The 23556-nt window shown below is 34.5% G+C and overlaps 1 pseudogene; it reads right to left on the minus strand.

Annotated features, from left to right (window-relative positions):
• Positions 1-649: 649 nt before the first annotated feature.
• Positions 650-15004, minus strand: LOC149537443 (uncharacterized; annotated as a pseudogene).
• Positions 15005-23556: the final 8552 nt, after the last annotated feature.

Here is a 23556-nt window from a genome sequence, read left to right on the forward strand (position 1 = left end):
GTGTCTTGTTTTGAAATTTGAACCCAAAATGCATAAGGCAATAAAAATTGTAAGAAGGAACATAACCAAATAAATGTAATCTCACAAGGGCACAACCCTCTATACTAGACTCTATTAGGTTACAATATGACCAATCAGCTTATAGGGTGATTCTCAAATGTTCTTTACTGTTCAAAGCATAAGCTGAACCTACCTAATATATACTTGCATCACTTCCGGTGTATTTAGAACTTTTTCAAGTAACCACATCAATGCTCAATATACTCTCATTAGCTACAATGACAATCAATAGATGGAATAAATAGCTACATAAGCAAATAGATTAGAAGCACCATGCCTTGGTTGCCAATGTTAGCAATGCAATGGTGAAGACTCAGTATCAAAACTAATACCACCACATTGCCTTGGTCTATAGTTCCAATGAAGGTAAATATGAAACCATCAACCTGTAGGAGAAATTGAATAGTTGAAATTAACTTACAGTCATAGAGTAGCCCATTCTTGGGCCTACTATAAGTGTGAACTTATGCATGCTTGATAGGCACAAACATTTACATATCTGAAGACACTTGTGCCAATTACTAGAAATGCCAAGTAAGACAATAAAATATCAAACTGGTACACACACCGTATTGGTTTTCAAATGGATCTATAGGAACTTCAAGGCTTTCAAGTGTTCTTCATGTTCTGGTTCTAGCTTAGGAGGCGTGTAGTGTCCATGTAGGTCTTCAACAACATATTCCTAAAAATAAAAATAGAATACAATGCAAAAGTAAATAAATAAAAGATAAACATAATCTAGAAATAATAAAGATGAATGTAGATAATTATTTGTCTTGTAGATCTCAAAATCCAAAATGAGTTTTAAAAACCACCTTTGTGAGTTCCCTCTTTGTCAATATGTGATAATTTTTTTGCCATATCCTTTGAATTCCCATTGTTGCTGCTAGCAGCCCATAAAAAATGCCAAGGATTGCAAAAATAATTACAAAAATAACTAGGAGTGCACCAAAAGCTTCCATGGATGCTGGAAAACAATCCAAAATACCCCATTCATAACAACAATTGTGGCATCCTGCCATACATGGATCATTGTTGTTGACTGATGAATAGTGCACTATCAGACCTCCAATACCCAAAATTACAAAAAAACAAAAACTCCTGCATTTTGAATTGAGTTGGATTATTCAAATTGTGTGCAAGCAAAGATACAATTTTCAAAAACAAAATGTAATTCTGAGTTTATGATCTGCAACAATCAATAACAGATAATGGATGACTAGACAACCTATTTGAGAAATTGAATCAAAATATAAGAAACAAACCAAAACAATAGTAGAATGGTATATAGGATGCTTGGACAACAATCGATCCCATCCATCACTGAATGAATTTCTAAACTCCCCATTTGTGTCCATCAGGTATGAAATACTGCCCATAATAACAATTGTCTGCAATAACAAATGGGAGAATGATTTAGCTCCACTTCTACACATTAGGTAGTGAGAACTTAAATGAAATGTGAGGAAATGGTGACACCACTACTGGGGACAACTTGTATTGTTAGGATGAGCAATGACAGTTTATAGGGTTAGATGAATGGAATGCTGCAAATTCAAGGTAATAATTCTATAAATCATTTGAAAACGCTTGGAAGAAAAGATAAAATTAAAAGTAGAGGATGCATGATATGGATGATTATAAAAGTCATCTTGAGTCTCTCACATTGAATGTTAATGATTATTCGTGAACTGAAAGAAATAAAAGGAAAAATATTGAATTGGTTGCAACAGGAGCTCCACAAGATAGGATTGTGGAAGTTGTGGTGTGTAGATAAGAAATGACTTTGGGCCTAATGCTTATACTAATTCTATAGGAATAATGAAATAGAAAAATGAATGATGAAATTGTTGTTGTAAGTAAAGACCCTATGATTGCTATTAATAATGCCTATGCATGATGTGTGTAAGAACACTTAGTTACTAGTTCTTGTGACTAGGAGTGAACCAAAGATCATACACTTTGGTCTTAATGCTTCCAAATAGATAACATCTAAAAAATTTATAAGATGAGTTTTATAAGTTTATGATTTGGATATAAATTTTTTTTGGAGTTTATCTAAAATAATTACAGATGACAAAACAAATAAAAGATAAAAGCATGTTAGTCATAATATCATTATTGGTAACAATGTTCCAAATGCAAAGAATTATTTGTTTGAGCTTCTAGCAATGATCAAGCAACTTACTGAATGGCTGGAAACTTCTCCCATTGTATCCTTGCTTTCGCTAGCTTGAAGTTTCTGATTACATGCACACAATCATGACTTTACATCACAAAGCATTCACATTCTTACAATTTTCATGCTCTTTCATTATATTTTGATCTAAAATTTTTTTTTTAAACTTTCACTTATTCAAATGACTAATATGAAAATAGGTCCCATTAAATAATCTAATATAAATTCAAATAATGTATCTAGATTCTAAACAAATCAAAATATAAAATCTATTATTTAAACTTATTTCATCACTTACACATAATAACAATACCCACCTTGTCATGTGGATAATCTTGGGGGAGAGGTTGCAACATTGTATTTGGATCCAATTGATCACTCTTTCTCTTTCTCCCTCTCTCCTTATTCAATCTAATGAGCCAACAGGATCTACTCTATATTTTAATATATCAAGTATTGCCTTGTGGTCTGACTCTCAAACTTTTCAAAGAATCTTATTATGTGGTTTTCCACCATATTTTATCAAGTGGACATTTGATGCAACAATAAGGTTTGAATAATGAAGAATCTTCCTCTTTGTTTGCCAATCCTTGAATAACCACAAGTTAGGGTTCTTCATAAAATATCGTTTAAGCCATTTGTCGGTTACAACCACTGCACTGACATGGTACTGTAAACCTTCACCATCCATAACCAAGTGATCAAATTTTTGTTTGGTTTGGATACAATGACACAAATAATAATCTATCCCTTCTTCATTGTCTTTAGGTGCAATAATAGCAAAAACATGGCCTGTAGTGACAAATGTACAAAATGTAGTCATTAATTCAGAAAATACTTAGGTAAAGTTATAAAGTTACATATTGAAGTTATAAGGATATATAAATATATATTACTAGGTTGCACTAGATCAGAAAAGTGGTCAAAGTCAATAGATGAATCCATCTGTACCATTTCTAGTGCTTTTGGGGGACAATAGGTTCAATTGGGTCTAAAACTTGTATATCCCATTTGTCCACCCATTCAATCGACTCACACTTATCCCAAATTTCCTCTACACATGATGGACAATAGCATGCCATTTTTCATGTGTGGATACTCCATGAACCTACATCAAAGCTTCTAAAAGAGTGCAACTCACTGGATCCTATTAGTGTGCAACAATCCTCATATGGTACAATGTTAGTATTATCTATCAACCAAAAAAATCTACAAACCATAGACTCACCTTCCTTACTTGGACCCATTGTAGCATTACACCACTAGATGATGGATTTTGCATTTGTCAATATTGCTCCATTTTTTTACTTTAGTTCTTCAAGAGCTAAGGCTCTTTTGATGCATGTGCCTACACCATCGTGCTCTCCCTTTCCATGACCAACTTTTTTAAAATTCCACATATATTGAATTCTACACAACTTGTGCATCCTACTCAACCAATAGAACATCTGTGCATTCTTGAATTGAGATGTGCAATTGTCTAACCAAGTAATGTGTTGACTATATGTTATGCCCTGGTTAGCAAAATCTCCATAAAATAGTTGAAAACAACCCTATACAAACTTTGTAGAATGTGATCAATCATCGCTGATGTAAAAATGGTACTCCCTCAAAATCTTCATGTCATCCTCTATACTGGTAGAGGAATGCATGAATGTTATGTGAAAAAATATGGAAACCCATTGAGAAGTATAATACTTTACCTACACCTCATTTTGTGGTTGTAGTGTGTAGTTTGCTACAAACTCTACAACCGAATCAATAGTATCTAGTGGAAACGTATCTTTGTACAACTTGAATTACAAATCCAGCCATCGAGCTCTATGTGTATGCCTTGCATACTCGTAAATAATCTTTTCACAAAAAACTTCATGAACTCATATAGTGGAATCTTTTCAATGACTAAATCACATCTTTTACCCTATTTCCCATCTTTTAGAACATATGTCACTGTCTTAAATTTTCCTATAATTTACTATTTCATTTCCAATTGCATGTGTACTAACCATATGTTCACAAGTTGATAAAAGTTGCAAAGAACCACAAAATAAGCATGTACCATCCAAGCATGATGTCTTGTAAAATTGTTTGCAATCCCCTATTTCACAGAAAATGTTGGATATGAATTACCTTGAAGATCTTGGTGGCTCATTCATGTCACAATCCTGCAAAATAAACGTAGAATGCAAAAAAACACATATATGCCTAAAAACATCAAAATGGTTAGAAAATTCAATATGTATCCTACAACAACAAATTGTGCATGTGTGATTTATCTTGACATAAATTTTTTTATCCATCTCAAAAAATCTTTTACTTATTTGAATTTGAGGATACATACCAATAAAGTTTGCAAAAAATTGTGTCTGAGTTGAGTCCAAAAAATGTTTCGTATGTGGGTCGTGATTTTGGCTACCAATCCTCCTTACAACATCTCTTTGATTAGGGAAAACATGTGTGTTATTTTTTCAAAAATCTTTAGTCAATGATTTCAAAGCTTCACTAATTTCTTTATCCTTTCATGCTAGTCTACTGCTAAATGTCCATAACTCATTTTTTGTTAGATCTTTCAATCTCTCATGCCTACGCATGGCTTTCCTTAGAGTCTTTCTCATGAGTCAAGCTTTCTTCATTTGGGTACTTACTATTGTCGATGTACATACTCATCTTGTGATATTACAATCTTTGGTGTGTGATTTAGAACCCACTTTGTCATAAGCACTGATTAGATTCTTTATAAAAAAAATCATTTGAATCGTCCATCATTCTTAGGCCAAGAATCTTCATGATAGGCCTAAATTTTGAATTCATCATTATTTCAACAAATAATTGGCATTGATTAGAAATATTTAATTCTTCAAAGAATAATCTCCACATACAACTAACTTTTCTTTGACAAGTACACTTGTTAATCTTGTTAGGCATTGATTTCAAAATGTTAGTATCAATATCAATCAAATATTTTGATCTTCTAAAATGAATTCTAGAAGGTTTTATAATCTCTTCTATTCCCTCAACATTTTGAACATCAACATAAGGTTGAGTGTTTTGCATACCTTAAACCGAAGATGACGTGCCTTGGCAATAAGATGCAAAAGATGGAATATCACCTACTTGATATGTTGATGTTGTGCCTTCAACATGACATGGTGGAGTGTGTACATTGTCGGATCTACAAATTAGTGTCTCTTCAACATGAGAGGATGATATGACTCCAACATTGGAAGATGGTGTAGCTTCACAATTCAATTGTCTTCTTGAGCATAACAGTCTTATTCGTTCTCTTTGTCTTTCGAATTCTTCCTCTTTGTTTCTTTGTATCAGTGGTTCTTGATCCTCTTCAAAAGTCAATTCTTCATTATTTCTTTGCAATTTTCTTTGTTCATGTAGTAGTTTCATTTTATCTCTTTTAATTTCCAAATCTCTCTCCCTATCTTCATTTGTTTGAGTTTTTGGTTTCTTCCTTGGCATGATGATGATTTCTACATGTCAAGTTATTCAAACATTTGAATTACTTACAATTTGTAAATTAAAAATCATTCAAATACATATAAAAATTACAATTATTTCAATGAATACACAATATATATCAAACAAATTGCCAACTTTCTAACTATTTCCAAATAAAAATTCATTTAAACATACAAATTTCAATGAATTTACTATATATTAAACATGTCAAATTATAATCAAATTTGTCTCTATATATCAACAAACAATATTTAAAAAAGATTGCACTAACCTTTTCTATAGAAAGAATATTCAAAAAGTTGATCCAATGATAGAATTTGGTGTTTGCTAGCTTCAAAAAGTCTTCAAATAGTGCTTACTAACTTCCAATAGCTTTAAACCCATGTTTTCTATCAGAACAACAAAATGCGTAATAGACAAAAAATAGAATATGGATCAAAAGGGACCAAAAACTTTCTTTTTGACTATTTTAAGGTGATTTCACATAGTGTGTACGCACTATAGTGCGTACACACTATGTCAAAACACATCTCTTCCTATCCCACCATCCTCCATCCCCTACACACTCTCTCTCTCTCTCTCTCTCTCTCTCTCTCTCTCTCTCTCTCTCTCTCCCTACTCTCTCTCACCTCTCCCATCCCCTACTCTCTCGCACTCTCCCTCTCCCATTGCCTACTCTCTCTCTCTCCCTCCCATCCCCTACTCTCTGACTCTCTCTCCTCTCCCATCCCCTACTCTCTCTCTTGACTTGTCTCCTCTCCCATCCCCTATTCTCTCTCACTCTCCCTCTCCCATCGCCTAATCTCTCTCATCCTCTCTTCTCTCCCATCCCCTACTCTCTCTGTCTCGCACACTCCCATCCCCCCCCTCTCTCTCTCAAGCTACTCTCTCTCCCCTCTCCTTTCCCTACTCTCTCTCTCTCACTCTCCCTCTCCCACTATCTACTCTCTCTCTCATCCCCTTCTCTCTCTCACCCTCTCTCCTCTCCCATCCCCTACTCTCTCTCTCTCTCACTCCCATCCCCCCTCTCTCTCTTCCTCTCCCACCACCTACTCTCTCTCTCCCATCCCCTACTCTCTCTCTCTCTCTCTCTCCCCCATCCCCTACTCTCTCTCACTCTCCCTCTCCCACTCCCTCTCCCATTTCCTATTGTCTCTCTCTCACTCTCTACTCTCTCTCTCTCTCTCTCCCATTGCCTACTCTCACTCTCTCTCTCCCCCATCCCCTACTCTCTCTGCCATCCCTACTCTCTCTCTCTCACTCTCACACTCTCCCATCCCCTACTCTCTCTCTCTCTCTCTCTCTTACACACACTCCCATCCCCCCATCTCTCTCCCTCTCCCTCTCCCAGTCTCTCTCCCACCGCCTACTCTCTCTCTTTCTCTCCCATCCCATACTCTCTCTCTACCTCTCTCTCCCCTCTCCCATCCTCTACTCTCTCTTTCACACAAACACACCCATCCCCCCCTCTATCTCCTCTCCAATCCCCTACTCTGTCTCTCACTCACTCTCCCTCTCCCACTGCCTACTCTCTCTCTCTCTCTCTCTCTCTCTCTCTCTCTCTCTCCCTCTCTACTCTCTCTTTGCCACCCCCTACTCTCTCTCTCTCTCTCTCTCTCTCTCTTACACACATTTCCATCCCCCCTCTCTCTCCCTCTCCCACCACCTACTCTCTCTCTCCCATCCCCTACTCTCTGTCCCCCCTCTCCCATTCCCTACTCTCTCTTTCATACACATGCACTCCCATCCTCCTCCTCCTCCTCTCTCTCTCTCTCCCTCTCCCACTCTATCTTCCACTGCCTACTCTCTCTCTCTCTCCCCCCCATTCCCTACTCTCAATCTCTCTCTCCCATCCCGTGCTCTCTCTCTGCCACCCCTACTCTCTCTCACACTTCCTCTCTTTCCCATCTCCTACTCTCTCTCTCTCTCACACACACACACACACACACACTTACACACACACACACACACACACACACACACATTCCCATTCCCCCCTCTCTTTCTCTCTCCCATTGCCTACTTTCTCTGTGCCATCCTCTACTCTCTCTCTCTCTCTCTCTCTCTCTCTCTCCTCTCTCCCATTTCCTACTCTCTCTCTTTCACACACCCACACACTCCCACCCCCTCTCTCTCCTCTCCCATCCCTTACTCTCTAGATATCTCACACACACTCCCATCCACCCCTCTCTCCCTCTCCAACTCCCTCTCCCACCGCCTACTGTCTCTCTCTCTTACTCTCTCCCTCTCTACTCTCTCTCCCCCATCCCCTACTCTCTCTCCCCTCTCCCATCCCCTAATTTTTCTCTTTGCCACCCCTATTCTCTCACACACTCTTACACTCTCTCCCATGCCCTACTCTCTCTCTCACACTCCCATCCTCCTCTCTCTCTCGTTCCCTCTCCCATTTCTTACTCTTTCTTTTCCATCCCCTACTCTCAATCTTGTTCTCCCATCCATACTCTCTCTTTGTCATGCCTGCTCTCTCTTACACTTCCTCTCTCCCCCATCCTATACTCTCTCTACCACCCCTATTCTCTCTCCCCTCTCCCATCCCTTACTCTCTCTCCCTCTCTCTCTCTCTCTCACACACACACACACACACACACACACACACCCTTTCTATCTTGCTCTTTATTTGCCTCTCTTCTTCCCTCTCCATGCACTATTTAAGTCTCAATAGTGTGCACACACTATAGTGTGTGCGCACTATAGCGCACACACGCTTTTGAGAACCAAATTTAGAAAGCTTTAAATATCACATGTGTGCTATAGTGTGCATGCACTATAGGGTGTATGCATTAGTCAAACCTTTGTATTCTACCAAGCCTAAGGCTTGGTTTTTCCTTGGGGATCCAACCAAAAGGTTTGGAGGCTATAAACTGGTCTAAGATATGTTTTGCTACAAACATACAAAAAATGATTAATTTTTCTTGTGTGCTCTCCTTCAAGATTCCATGTGGTTGAGCATAGATAAGATCAGGTTACATGACATTGTAGGTCTTTGTGTTAGCTATATAACCACATAATAATTTTTTATTTGAACTATTTCAAGCCTTTCATCTATAATTTCTTTTGAATGTATGCCCATTTTTTGTCAAAAATCAACATGTACTAATTGGGCTGTAGATTTTAGCTTGTTCATTGAATTTTGTAACAACTTAGTTTTTTAGAAACTAGACTCCTTCTACACACTTTGAAAAAATTAAGTTTTGATTTAAGATTAGTTTTCAATCATCTCTAGGGGGAGCGCACAAATATTTCACATTTTTGGGATCTGTCTAGTTAAAAAATTCATAAAAAATAAAATATACATTATAAAATTACCCAAAAAATTTGGGATAAACTACATAGTGTTAAGTAACTTTTGAATGGAGTGATTAAAGAATTTTTAAAAAAAAGTTAAAATTTTAGGGGGGCCACACTTTGTACTGTGTTATGCTTTTTTGGAATAAACAGTACCACTTTCTATGGTCCCCTTTTTTGAGAATCTAAAACTAAACCATTTTGAGAAAAAATTAGTAGTTTAGAAACTAGATTCAAATGGCTACTACTTTTCTTTTTGTCATATCTTAAAATTTTGAGTATAACTATCTTCAAATTCTTGTTGAAGTTCAAAAATTGCTGATTTCAGAAAAAAAAAAGTGTCCACTTATACCCCCATTTTGGCACCACAACTTGGTGCACTTACCCACTTGGTTCATGTTGGTTACTATTTTTCATATGTAGATTATGTCATGAAAGGTGATGATATTTCATTGATGTATTTTCAGAGTATTTTTATTGTAAGGTGATGATCTTATCAATATGTCTTCCCTTCATGTTATTAGGCTCATCTTTGAATATTGTTGATTATCCTTTATACTCGATGAGTGTTGTTATTTACCGATGACATATCTTTGTTAATGTTATTATAATCAAATTAAGGTCTGACTAAAGGTCAATGTCCACATAGAGGCATAACCCTATGTGGTACATATACCATGTAGAGTCATGTCCCTCCATGGACATGTCTCTACCTTTCTTTATTTATACTAAGTTGTTGTTGCTATGAACATTATCGAAAACATAACATGATTTGCAGTTCAACTATTGAATACATATTACAGTCTGCAGTATAAGCACATACATTTTTTCTTTGATATAATTTTTTATTGATAAAGAGTTCTTCAAAATAGATTTTGATTCTTAGTCTATCATATATACAATGATATTGTATATTAGTAATATATCATAAAGCTTTACTATTTTGAATTTTTATAATTCTATCAGAGATCCTATTACATTTACAAGATTTATTTATTATGAGTATTACTAATATTGAAATGATATCATCCAAATGCAATAATAGGTTTCATTTATATGAAAATGAAAATGAAAAGATTAATAAACATAAGGGTAATGATATCTTGATACACTTGCATCTTCATGGTTTGGCATGTACGACCAAAGGTCAAGGAAATAATTCATTTTAATGTTTCTTAAAATAATTCAAACATTTACATGCTTAGAAACATGAATATGCAAACTGTTATAATCAATTGAAACATGTTAGTATGGAATATATAAAAATAGTACCTAGTTCACATTTTATTCAAAGTTGCATGTACATTCTAAAATAGGGTCTTAGAGATACTTTTAGATATAAGGTAAAGTGTTTGGTAGCTTCAATATGGGTGATACATTCATAACTTCATTTATTTGGAACTAAATTTTCTATATGAGTCCATTGGTAAGGCTACTAAAATAATACAAAATTTTGATGGGTTAAAAGAAGAACTCATTTGGTTCATAAATAACTCCAAAAAATACTATTTTCATGCAATTCTTTGAGTTGGTACATGATCATACATCATTCTCCCATAGATTTTGAGGTTGAACACTACCATGTTGGTGAGGGTGATGAGAAAATCTTATTATTATTTATTTCCTTTCCCAAATGGTGACCACCTCCAACATTAGTAAGGATACCAAAGAATTAAGGACTTACATTTGATTATATGTAGGAACATGTTCTTGCCACAACTCATAGAAAGAGATGGTATTTTTTTAAGGTAAATCAATTCCTTTAGTAGGATTTTCTATGATAAAGACAAGAATATGCAATTATGTGTTCATGGTCATGTACCATGGATATGTTGTAAGGTCTAGCTTGCAACAAAATGACAAGTCATTGTTGATCTATATACTCAAATTTATGTGATGTCATTGGTTGTTGATTTTTTCTCCCCACACATATTAATCTTGTTACATAACTATATTTATCAAACCTTGAATCAATTAGAGTCCTTGCTTTCCCATTATTTCTCCAAAGAAAAATATCGACCACAAAGATAATGTTAGCACTTCATTTTCCAATATGGTTTCCTTGGTTGTTTTCCATTACTTATGTGTCATATGATAATAGTCAATTTTTGAAATTACAATAGAGTTACCATGTTGAAATGTGTCACTTGGTATGTTCTGCATCCTTTACCTTAGCTAAGTCCTTAAAACTCAAAATCCAAACTTTGCCTAAGCTTGCAGAATTTATCAGTCTTCCATATTTTAAGTTAATATGTGCAAGTCATGGCTGGTTGAAACTTTTATTGGTTTACGGATCCTACATAAACTTCAACATTTATATTAGGAACCTCTATTAGCATTGAGAGTGATTTTGTGATCTATTTTGAACTATTGATTAGTTCACATCTCCTTGTCTTCTACCAAGTGTTGATTTCTATTGTGCCTTGGTTAACTCTACACAATATGGAGTTTAGTCGAGAATTTTCTTGGTTATTAGAACCATAAAAAAAACACAAGGTTATCATTCCTATTTTTATTATTACTCTTGGATACTCTCTTTTCATCATCCCTAACATAGCATTAAATACTAACATGTTTTTAGAAATAGGAAACAATTAGAGGGGGGTGACTTTAGCCCAAAATTGGATATTTTTAACAACTTTATAACATGCATAAGAAACTAAGCTAATTATGCTTAAAAGTAAACATAAACATTCAATAAGAGAAATCATAACACTATTTTTTTGTAACACCATATATTTTAACTAAGGAAACCCTAGCCAAGGGAAAACCCCAGTGGGGATGGTACCTACAAAATGATCCACTAATCAAAAGTATCTTGTGAAAGATATTGACCCTATTAGGAGTCTATTACATCCATATAACATCTCAGTCCTTGTTAGAGGATTTAGGATTTGTTTAAAGCCTCAACCCTATTAGGAGTTGTTATATACAATTACAAAATGTATGCAAGATAAGCCCATTGGCCAAACATGCAATATATAATGTAGTTCTTCAATCTAAAGAGATAGATACAAAAACCTCTTTACATTGTTGCTGATATCTTCAATATTAGATTTTGCCTTTGTTTCTCATCAAAAAATTCACATTCCTTTGATCATGCATCATGTTGGCTCTCAAAATTGTAGCCCAAATTTTGAGCACTGTTGAGAAAATTGAGCCCTATAAATGCTTTTAGTGCCTATGTACCCAACTGTCAGTCTAAGGCCTAAGAGGTGTTTAATGCTCCTAGAATCTTTCATTTAGTGTGTCTACTTGTTCTGCAGTGATAAATTGCCATTCTGAGCTATTTTGTAAGATCTCATTTTGATCAATTGTTAAATCTGCATTTTTATCCTAAGTGTCAAACAATGATAGGAGGTTGTGTTTGCCATTGAATATCTCACACCTAGAAATTTTTCATGACTTACCACTTTGGGAATATCTAGTGTCCATACCTAAGAACTTATGTTTCAGATTTTGAGTCATTCTGAGTTCATTTGACTAGGTTTTGAATCCCTCAAAGTTGGTCAGTTATTGTTTTCATTACATTTGCAATTTGCACATAATTCTAGGAAGCCCTATTTGACATGTTATAACTTTTGACCAGTTGACCAAAATGCTAAAATTATTTTTGTGTTGCATTGTAGACATTAGGGACTTGTAATGTTTCAATTCTCAGCTCATGAAAAATCCATTTCATTAGTTTTCAAATGAAATTCCAAATGCAATTTTTAAAGTTTTACTAGTGTCAGTATTTGCAGATTGTTTGATACCCTTGTTCACGATGTCATAACTGAAGATCTATGATAGGTGAGATTGAAAAAATTGTACCATTGTGTTTTCAACTAAAAATAATTCAAGTGTGCCAATTTTCAAGTCATGACGAATCCATTTGCACATTTTTCCAGGTCAATTCCATTTGCAAAAAATGTTTTCTGTTAGTGTTTCCAGTTGTCAAATCCTGAGTAGCCCACTTTGACCGCTCGCCGTTTTCATCCAGTTATTCGTCATGAGCCCAAATCATAGATCCATACTCTCCTTTGACAGAAAACCAATATCCTAGTTTTCAAAGCCAATCTTGAAAGAGATTTAGTGTTTTCTGACATGTTTTGTTGCAGGTAGTTCTGAGAGGTCAACTTTAACAACGAATATATTTTGACCTTGAATTCGTCATGGTATTAGATTCAACATGGTAGAAGTGTGTGGAATAGAGAGTCAGTATGTCAGATTTTAGAGCTCGATCAAAGGTTCAGGTCAGTTTTTAAGGCCAATCAAGGGACCTCCTGACACAAAAGTGAAAGGTTGGAAAAAGGGATAAAATGAGCTTTAAGTGTTGTTTCAGTGATAGATTTTGTTTGCAATCAGTTCAAGATGATTGGTAGATCAGTTTGAGATGTTCAGTCATTAGAAACAATTTTTTTTTAGTCGGACTCGCTTTTGGGCCCGACTAGTATTCGAATGACATACATCAGGGCATTGAAATGTCTGTGAAAGGATTTTAATGGTTGTCATCATTATTTTTTTTGTGTGAACATTTATTTTCCTTAGGGTTAAATGGCATATTGGATCACATACATACCAGAAATGAAAGAAGATTGTTGCTATGATTTATCTGTATGAAATATAGTTTTAAGGCGGGACTCTGATACTGCAATATTCTATCAAATTTGAACAAGATATAAAATGTAGTGGTGGCTATATAAAGCTTGTTAGTGGTTATGTGAACCAAAAGAAGTATGGTAAAGATACGCCTTATAGTGCAATGTTTGGTCCTGACATATGTAGTACACAAATAGAGAAGCTTCATATAGTAGTATCATAACAAGGTTGGTAGAAGTAGAAGCATCAGAAGATAAAAACAACAGCATGCAAAATGACATGTTCATGACTTATTGAAATTTATTGTTCAAATACTACATTTCTTGATGGCTTTCAAGGCCTCAACTGACACAAATCATAGAATCACTTCTTGGAAAGGCAATGATCCTTGCAATGGCAAATGGTTTGGTGTGCACTATGAAAACAAGAGGGTAATTCATCTTGTACTAGAGAATGCTAGTTTTGCAGGTCCAATGGATTCTTTAGCTGATCTAGACTAGTTGAGATTTTTTTAGTCTGAAAGTGAATTCTTTGAATGATACCATGCCAAACTTGACTAAGTGGAGAAGTGTGAAATTGTTGTTTCTCTCATACAATAACTCTTTTGGCCCTCTACCTTTATCAATCTCATTGTTGGATCAAATTTGGAAGGTTTGATATCTCAAACAATGTTTGCAAAAAAATTCCACAATGTGATAAGACACGCTAAGATAGAGGCATTTCCAAAGGCAATCTCCATGCCTTGTTAAAGAATGTCCACGCAGGCAAGAGGAATCAATAATTAAAAAGAAGTTGCTACGATTTTAAAGTGATGGAAAGAATCTTCCCAATTAAAAGGAAGTTCACCTCTGTAGAAATCAAGGAGATAGACCCCACACATGCCTTTCAAGCCAAGAAAATACAAATATTGCCAAGAACAGATAAAAATGCAGACAAGTGAACAGAGCAGCTCATGCAAGGAGAACAGGGAGCCCATGATTTTGAGTAGGAGAGTTTGTGCCAAAAAGAAATGAGCCCCTGCGTAAAAATGAAGTCCCCCATGTGCGGTAATAGTAGATATAGAGAAAACCTAGGCAAAAAGAATAGAGAATAGGTCAAGCAATCCATGCCATCAGCCAGAAACTTGCAAACATAGAAAGGAGACCAACACATGGAATATTGTTTTGGTTCATTCTGCAACACAACAGTCAGTTTTACATAGCAAGGTTTAGGTTTTTAGGAAGGGTATGTATAGGGTTCAATCCTACGAACTCTCATATTCAAGCTAGCGAGAGGTCAATGCTTCTTTGGAAACCTACTATTCATTGAGTAGGGAAAAATGGCTTTTGCCAATAAATTGGGAAGCCTTTTAAGGCGATCTGTTACAAGGCACACTGGTTCAAGTGCCTCAGCATCCATGCCTTCCATATTTAATGTTGTGAGCTACATGTCATCTTCAAAGCTTTTCATACGAGGGCTATCTTAGGGGGTGGATGATTCATCCCTGAGAGAAGCATTTAGTGACTTCGAAGCAAGAGTTATCTTGGATAGAGACAGTGGTAGATCAAGAGGCTTTGGTTTTGTTAGCTTCACTAACACTGACGAAGCTATAGGTGCAATGTCAATAATGGATGGCAAGGAAATTCAAGGTCACAGTGTTCATGTTAACTATGCCATAGAGAAATAGTTTAGCACAATTATCCCACATCCATGCTACCAAGGGATATTTTCATTTTTAAATACAATCCCACACCATTAAGAAATGTCTTAAAGAATGTGGTCTTTTGTGGACATAAAGCATTATGTAGGGGCCCACCTCAGGTGATGAAAGCTAAAATTTGAACGAATCCATAGAGACGCTGATGTGGCACCCAAAACCCAGCTGCAAGGAGATGATGACACATGGCCAAAATTTGTGGTGGGTACAAGCCCACAATACCAAGATTCTCACGAGTTAAATAATGCGAGAATGTGCCTTTCTGAAATGTGGCAGCGAGCCTACTCCAAAGTGACATGACATACTTGCGACGGGGAGATGAGATGGAGCTACCAGATCTCACCATGTGGCGAGATCTGACGGTTGGCGCTTGTTTGCAAAACGGAGTTGCAAGATCGTTAAGAAATGTGGGTGAGTGCCATGTGGTGATGACATGGTATTGTGTTCATGGTAGGTGATTGGATAGAGGTAAGCCAATCGGGTGCTGCCATGTGGCACCTCGGTCAAACCCAGTTGACCCCAAAATTCAAGGGAGAGGCTAGAAAAATGAAAAAATAATTTAAAATGTTTTCTTTTAAAAATTATTTTTTCAAATGTGTAGACTTTTAAATTTTCAAAATGATATTTCCTAAAGTTCAAACTTTAAAAGAATTTAAATTTTTGAAAAATTTAAATTCTAAATATATGCAGACCTGAGCTTTGTAACAGGGGAGTATTTTTCGAAATGGCTTTTTGGGGGTTTTCAATACTTAAATCATATACTCAAATACACCGTTGGAATAAAAAAAAGATGAGCTATCCATTTTTGGAGCTTTTTTTGCACATGTACTCACTAGTTCATGCTACAGGTCATTTTGTGAAATTTGGGGCATTGACAATAGAATAGGCATATTTGATCATGGAGCATCAGAATGGGTTAGAGGACAATTCTAAAGGCTTTTTGGGATTTCAATGCGAAGAAAATCATCTTTAAGCAATTTTCTTGCATTTTGGAAATCACATTTCAACTAATTTGTTACTTTTACCTTGTGAATTCATTTTAACATCAAAAATCAGTTGCATCCTTTCATCATTACGTTTTGAGATATTTTATACCTCTAAGGTCAAGTGATGGGATTTTGATTTTGGCAGTTAAGGAGAGAAGGTAGAAAGATTATTTTCAATTCTTGAGGGAGAATTCTGAAGGGACACATGTCGATTGTAGATTCAATCTAGGATTTCCTTCAACCTATATCTTTCTCATCAGAGGGGTTCCAGTCTTTGGAGAAAAACTAGTCACTACTAAGATAACAGGTTTTGGATCCAATTTTGATGTGTTCCCATATTGTGATACCATATATTTTTCAGAAATTTGTCTTTTATGAACAATAGTAGGAAGATAAATACAAGAAGTTCAAATTTGCTAGGTTGTTTCATGTTTTAGTTTCATGCGTTTGACTATATAATTTCAAGGAAATAATACAAAGGAGCAAGGATTTCATTAGTTTCATTCTAATTCTCATCTCTGTCTCAGTGAATTTTCAATGTTTTATGATCTTTGAACAAAGAGCTTAGGTCATAGTTGCAACCCCTTAAGGTTGTATGTTGTTTTATTGTTTCTTATGACTCAAGCAATTATGTAAATGCTTCAGTGAATCAATAGGGTTGCATGTTTGTTGAGAAGCATATCATGTAAGAATGAGGTTTGGATTGAGCACAGATGTTTATTTACAAGGTAAATAGATAGATCGTATATATGAATATATACATAAGTATTAGATATCCATTGGATTTGCCCAATAGATAAGGCACTGATCAGTTACAGGATCATCAAGTGTTACTGTTGCATATATGAGCGTTTATTGAAATCAACATAATTAATCAAAAGTGTTTTCACCTTTCATGTTGAAGGACTTAAATATAATGCCCTCACTCAGGTTCTGAGATTAATAGATTTACATTTAGCTATTGTAGATCTATTTCTTTTCATAAGCCATTAGAAGAAATAAGGGCAAAATCTGCTTAATAGATTCAGGGATATGTTTTTGCACTACTACGGTATCATTTGAATCTGAGGTCTACCTACCTAGGTTTAGCAAAGCTTGAAGTAGAAGAAGGGTCATGCCTTATAGTTGAATCTGAGAATTCTTATTCAATATTTTTCATCAATTTTTTGCCTAGTTGACCTTCATGCCTTTATATATTTATCAAAATGCAATATTAACTTTTGTCCACTTAGGGTTAACATCTAGTATGTCATCCCTAATTAGTTAAATATTTATTGTGTAAATAAAAATAATTCCTTAAACCAAAATATCAATTTTCTCACCATGCTCTATTTTGTCTATACACTACTGTAACTAGTAAACTTACCATAACTCTGTCAGTATAGTCAATACTATCCTGTGCACTCATATACATCATCATCATAATCTCAAGTATCTATACCTAACTTTGCACATGTCCATAATGTGCTTGTGAAGATCGCCAATCAAAACTTTATTTGTACTTCTGATAAAATCTTCAACACTTGGACAATTTTTTAAGTACAACTATCATATCTTAATCTTCATGTTCTACCCACTTCATAGGACTAATATATATATTTCCATAAATGACAACATAAAACTGTCTAACCTAGTGAAATTGCCAACACATGCCACTATTATGTTTGGGCCCAAATTGCAATGGACATCCATTTCCCAAGTGACAATACCGCAAATAGGTTCCCATCAGATGAGCATCAGACTTTTTCTATCATAGATTGTGATGGTAAGTGCATCTATCACAATTATGATAGAAAAAGATGTCATAACTTGGAAGACATGAAGGTCGAGGGTTCATCTTCACATCATCACAATTGCGATAGTAGACTGATGCAAAAATAATAGCTATTTGTTGGAGCAGGCCATCAGAAGAGCGATGGATATGTGACTGTGGTGTTGTGGGAGTAATGATCATCCATCAGAATAGGTTGTCACAATTGTGATGGCTTGCTGAATTATTAAAAAAAAAATTGACGACAAATATTGAATAAGTATTCTTAGATTCCCTACAGGGACATCACAAAGAACAAGAGAAGTCAATACTTTCTTGTATAGATTTATTAGTCATGGCATGGTTCCACCGTTGGTCTAAAGATATTTCTCCTTAACAGGTGAAGTCAATGCCTTCTTTTGATGGCTTTAATAATCATTGATAGGGCACCAAACTTCTCTAGCTATAACGAGCTTTAAAATATTTCTTATGTTTACTTTGACAATTCAGGAAGCAATACAAGTTTGAGAAATGATAATAGATTCACATAGTTAATTGTCATGCAATCCTAGGTTAATGTTGAGCTTTACTTGGTTTCAAGAATAGTTTAATATTTTCTACTAATTAGGGCCAACCATATGAAGATGGAAGCTCATTTGCAACCACCCCCTGACTAAATTCCTCGTTAATATTATACAATTTATTTGATAAACTTGTGAATGCCACTTTGAATTGAGATTGCACATGTAGTTCTATTCTTTATGCATGGAAAATAGGGGGAGTTGAAAAAACCCACCACATTTACATTTATTTAATAGGCTTATGCAAACCTCTAACAAAAATACAAACTTGATGTCATATTCATATGAATTGAGATTACATATTGAACTATGGTGTTCTTCTACATTGCTTGAAACCAAGAGATTCACACAACTAGTTGTCATGCAATTATAGGTTAGTGTTGAGCTTCATTTGGTTTCAAGAATAGTTTAATATTTTCTACTAATCAGGGCTAACCATGTGAAGCTGGAAGCTCATTTGGCCCCCCCACCCCCCCAACATCTAGATTCCTTGTTAACATCTAAAATATTTAGGAAATGATCAATCTTTAAAGTGCATGGAATGTCCTCATCACCTTCTGCTACTCTCGTGAAAAGTGCATCTTCATTTCTCATGAGAATTTCATCACAATTCTTTAGTGATTCATGTACATCTAACATGGGTACATCCAAGAATGTCCTCATCACGTCCTATATAAAATCAATCCAATATTACAAAATGCCACCTATGAAATAATAGTTCAAGTGAAATAAACACATGAAAAATGAGAGAGAGAAAGAGGAATCTACTTACCAATAGGCATTGCCATCACATCTATGGCCATGGTACATGTTGAGTGAGATTTATTATTTTTCTATTGTACCAAGATCTCTCTATTTATATACATGCATACATACATGGACACACACATATGCATGTGTATATATGTGTGTGTGTGTGTGTGTATATATATATATATATACATACATACATATACAAAGATCACAAGGGCACAATAATGAAAAGTCCATCTTCATTTCTCACGAGAAATTCATCACAATTCTTTAGTGATCCCTATACATCTAACATGGGTACATCCAAGAATTTTCTCATCATGTCTTGCATAAAATCAATCTAATATTACAAAATGCCCCCTAAGAAATAATAGTTCAAGTAAAATAAACACATGAAAAATGAGAGAGAAAAAGAGGAATCTACTTACCAATAGGCATTATCATCGCATCTATGGCCATGCTATGTGTTGAGTAAGATTTATTGTTTTTCTATTGTACCAAGATCTCTCTATTTATATCCATGCATACATACATGGAAACACATACATATGTGTGTATATATGTATATATACATGTGTATATATTTATATATATACATACATACATATACAGAGATCACAAGGGCATGACAATGAAATGGAGTGATCATAAGGGCATGATAACGAAATCTTAGATCTTCACTGATCTCCACAATCCACAAGATCTCTCTATATATATACATACATACATAGGTACACACATATATACACATATATACATACATACAATACACACACACACATACATACATATATACATGCATACATACATAGACACACACACACATATATACACATATATATATATATATATATATATATATATATATATATATATATATATATATATATATATATATATATATATCTGCATATGCAATTTTATCACCTTGAAAAATTGTATTTGTTCATGCGAGCTAAGAATAGTTGATTGTTCTTGCTATGATATGTTTTTGTAAAATTTCTTGCAAGCTCTACCCATTTTTCTTGATCTGCATTATTTTTGTGTAATATCTTGAGGTAAGTCATTTGGTACAGGTTGAGTGAGTTTTATTGTTTTATTATTTGAATTTTGGAATATGTATACAACTAGTTCAATTTTTCTATTGTGCCAAGATCTCTTAGTATATATACATACATAGGTAGACACACACATATGTGTGTGTGTGTGTGTGTGTGTATATATATTTATGTATGTATATATATGTGTGTGTGTGTGTGTGTACACACACACACACATATACACACACACACACATATACACACACACACACATATACACATATGTATATATATATATGTACATACATACATATATATAAATAATAGTAATATAGGTATTGCATTTGTATTTTCTTTTCCATTGCTTATAAGAGTGTTTCAAGGTTATGAACCACTTCAACATCCTTTTCATGGTTTAGAGGTAATGTCATTGTGGAAGTGAGAATAACTCTAGTGAAGAGTTGAGTGTAAGGAGTTAATAACTTGAACCTATGTTACAAATTCATGGGAGCCAAGGGACCCTAAAATTATGCTACCTTTTTTGGAGAAATGGGAGAAGTTACTATGAACTTTAGTACTTCATAACATTCTAGATCATATAGTGATGCCCAAATTAATAGCAACAGTAGATACTTGGGATCCTCACAAGGAGATTGTACCAATAAATGCATGGTTACATCCTTGGCTTCCATTGTTGGGCTAGCGTATGGAGCGTTTATATCCAACCATTTATTATAAATTGGGGAATTCACTTCATGCCTGGCATGCAATTGATGCATCTGCATAAGCAAATTATCACCTTGGAATCTATATTTGATCTTGCTATTTGGGAATATTTAATTGTTCATTTTATCATACCTAATCTAATGACAATTATATAGGAATTTTTAATCAACCTAGCTAATAAAAAACTAGACCAATTTAATTGGATTATGGCTCGGGCATGTGTTATTCCCATTTATCATATGGTTGCAATGTTGAAGGCAACATTTTTTCCAAAGTAGCAATAGGTTTTGTATCATTGGCTTACTTCAAGTCTTGATTTTAATGAAGTAAAAAAGTGGTTTTTTGGGTGGAAAGGACTATTTTTCCCTAAGCTTCTTGCCAATGAGAGGATAAGAAGTCAACTAACTATAGCCCTTGAAATGATAAAACAATCTGTAGAGGGTAGGACTATGGAACAACCGAGGGCTAGAGATAATGTAAGTAATCTTAGGGTGATAGAGCAATGCCAAATTGAGGCACTTCAGCAGCAACAAGTAGCTTCAACATATGCTCAACAACAAGCCTCAACTTCCATGTGTAGTGGGATTCACCTAAATAATTCCATGGGTGCACCTCAATTGAGTTTGAAGGAAGTGATTGATATATATGTACAAGAAAATGACTTCCAATTTTTCCCTAAAGTGGGATGCACACATGATGGTCTTTAAATTTATGGCTTTGGAACTCTCAATATTTATCTAGATTCTGTAAAATAAAAAGTGCTTGCATAATATGAAGATAGATGTGTGATTGCATCATTGGAGAAACTAGTTGAGATGCATTGTAATCAAACTGGAGGAAATCATTGATAAACCAAACATATAATGAAGAGGAATCTTGAAAACTTGAATGTTGAAATGTTGAAATGAAAGTTATTGAGGATCAAAAACCTATGCTAGAGTTACAACACAATGTGAATTTGATTTTAGATATATATAAAAAAAAAAAACATGACATAAATCATTCTTCATTTGTTTTGATTATGGAGAGTTGCATGTGAAAGAGGGTGGAGAGCTCTAATCATTGGTGGAGAGCTCTGAGCTTTGAATATTGGTGGATATTTCATTAGTGTACCCTTATGATCACTACTTTTTTTTTGTTCCCTTATGATCTATGCATTTTGTTGTCATGCCCTTGGTGGAGATTAGTGGAGATCTAGGATCATTGCATTTCATTTTTGTTCCCTTGTGATCTCAAAATTTCATTGTCATGCCATTTGTGATCTCCATGCCCTTGCTCTGCAATTTCATTGTTGTACTGTACCTTTGTGATTTTTGTGCCCTTGCCTTGCAATTTTCTTCAAGGGGAGAAGAGGTACCTATGTAAATGTTATTTTCTTTAATTTCTAAACATGTATCTCTTTATATTTCTCCTAGTAGGTGATTAGAGAATATTCTCTTTATATATATGTATGTATGTATGTATGTATGTATGTGTCTATATACATACAGGTAAAAGCACAGATCTGTGTCACCATTTAGGATATGAAAACCTATTTTAGTCAAATATCATTTCTCTATCAAAACAAAATTTGTTTCAAAAACTAAAAATACCCTTTTGTAGATCCTAGATTCAATAACATTATTATATAATTTTTTTAATGTTTTGATTAGTTATAATATGTTATAGTTTCAAAATATTATAAGTCGATATCTCAACATTTTAGAAGATGCTCCCTCAAAAAAAAGAAAATTTATAGTAAATCATATCAAAAAAATTAAAAAATTATATTTATCTCTAGAGGAGACAATCGTCTTATGAATATCTACTTTCTTCTCAAGAAGGTATCGACTTGATAGGGAAGTTTTGACAGGAGGAAAAAAATGTTGGATTCTAATAAGGTCGAGCTTGAGTACTTATAACAAAGAAAATATACATAAAAGATAATTATTTCTTTTTTTATCCCCTAGATATACATGTCATCTATAAAATATTTTCAAATCAAAACAAAAAAAGATGATTTTCATATACTTGTTTGATGGGAACTACACCCTATATTTTTTGAAGTTAAAAAAGAGACTTCAAAATAAAATAAAATGGATAAATTCTTACTCATAAAAATTATAAAAAATATAGGCATAAAATTCATCCAATTCTACACATTTCACTAGTTTACATCATTTTCAAATTCTAAACACAAATACCATTTTTTTTGTCATTAATGTTGAACTGTCGCATTTTGATATCTCATTTCTTTATAAAAGGTGACACATGTTTGTACTTTTACCTATACATACACACACATATGTGTGTCTATGTATGTATATGTTTATCTACAGAGATCTCTATGTTTATATACATACATACATACATAGACACACACACATGTGTGTGTATGTATGTATGTATGTATATACACACACACACACACACATATATATGTATGTA

This window comes from Cupressus sempervirens, chromosome 9 (genome assembly GCF_028749045.1).
Source record: "Cupressus sempervirens isolate cs-2001-9-10 chromosome 9, ASM2874904v1, whole genome shotgun sequence".
Classification (NCBI taxonomy): domain Eukaryota; kingdom Viridiplantae; phylum Streptophyta; class Pinopsida; order Cupressales; family Cupressaceae; genus Cupressus; species Cupressus sempervirens.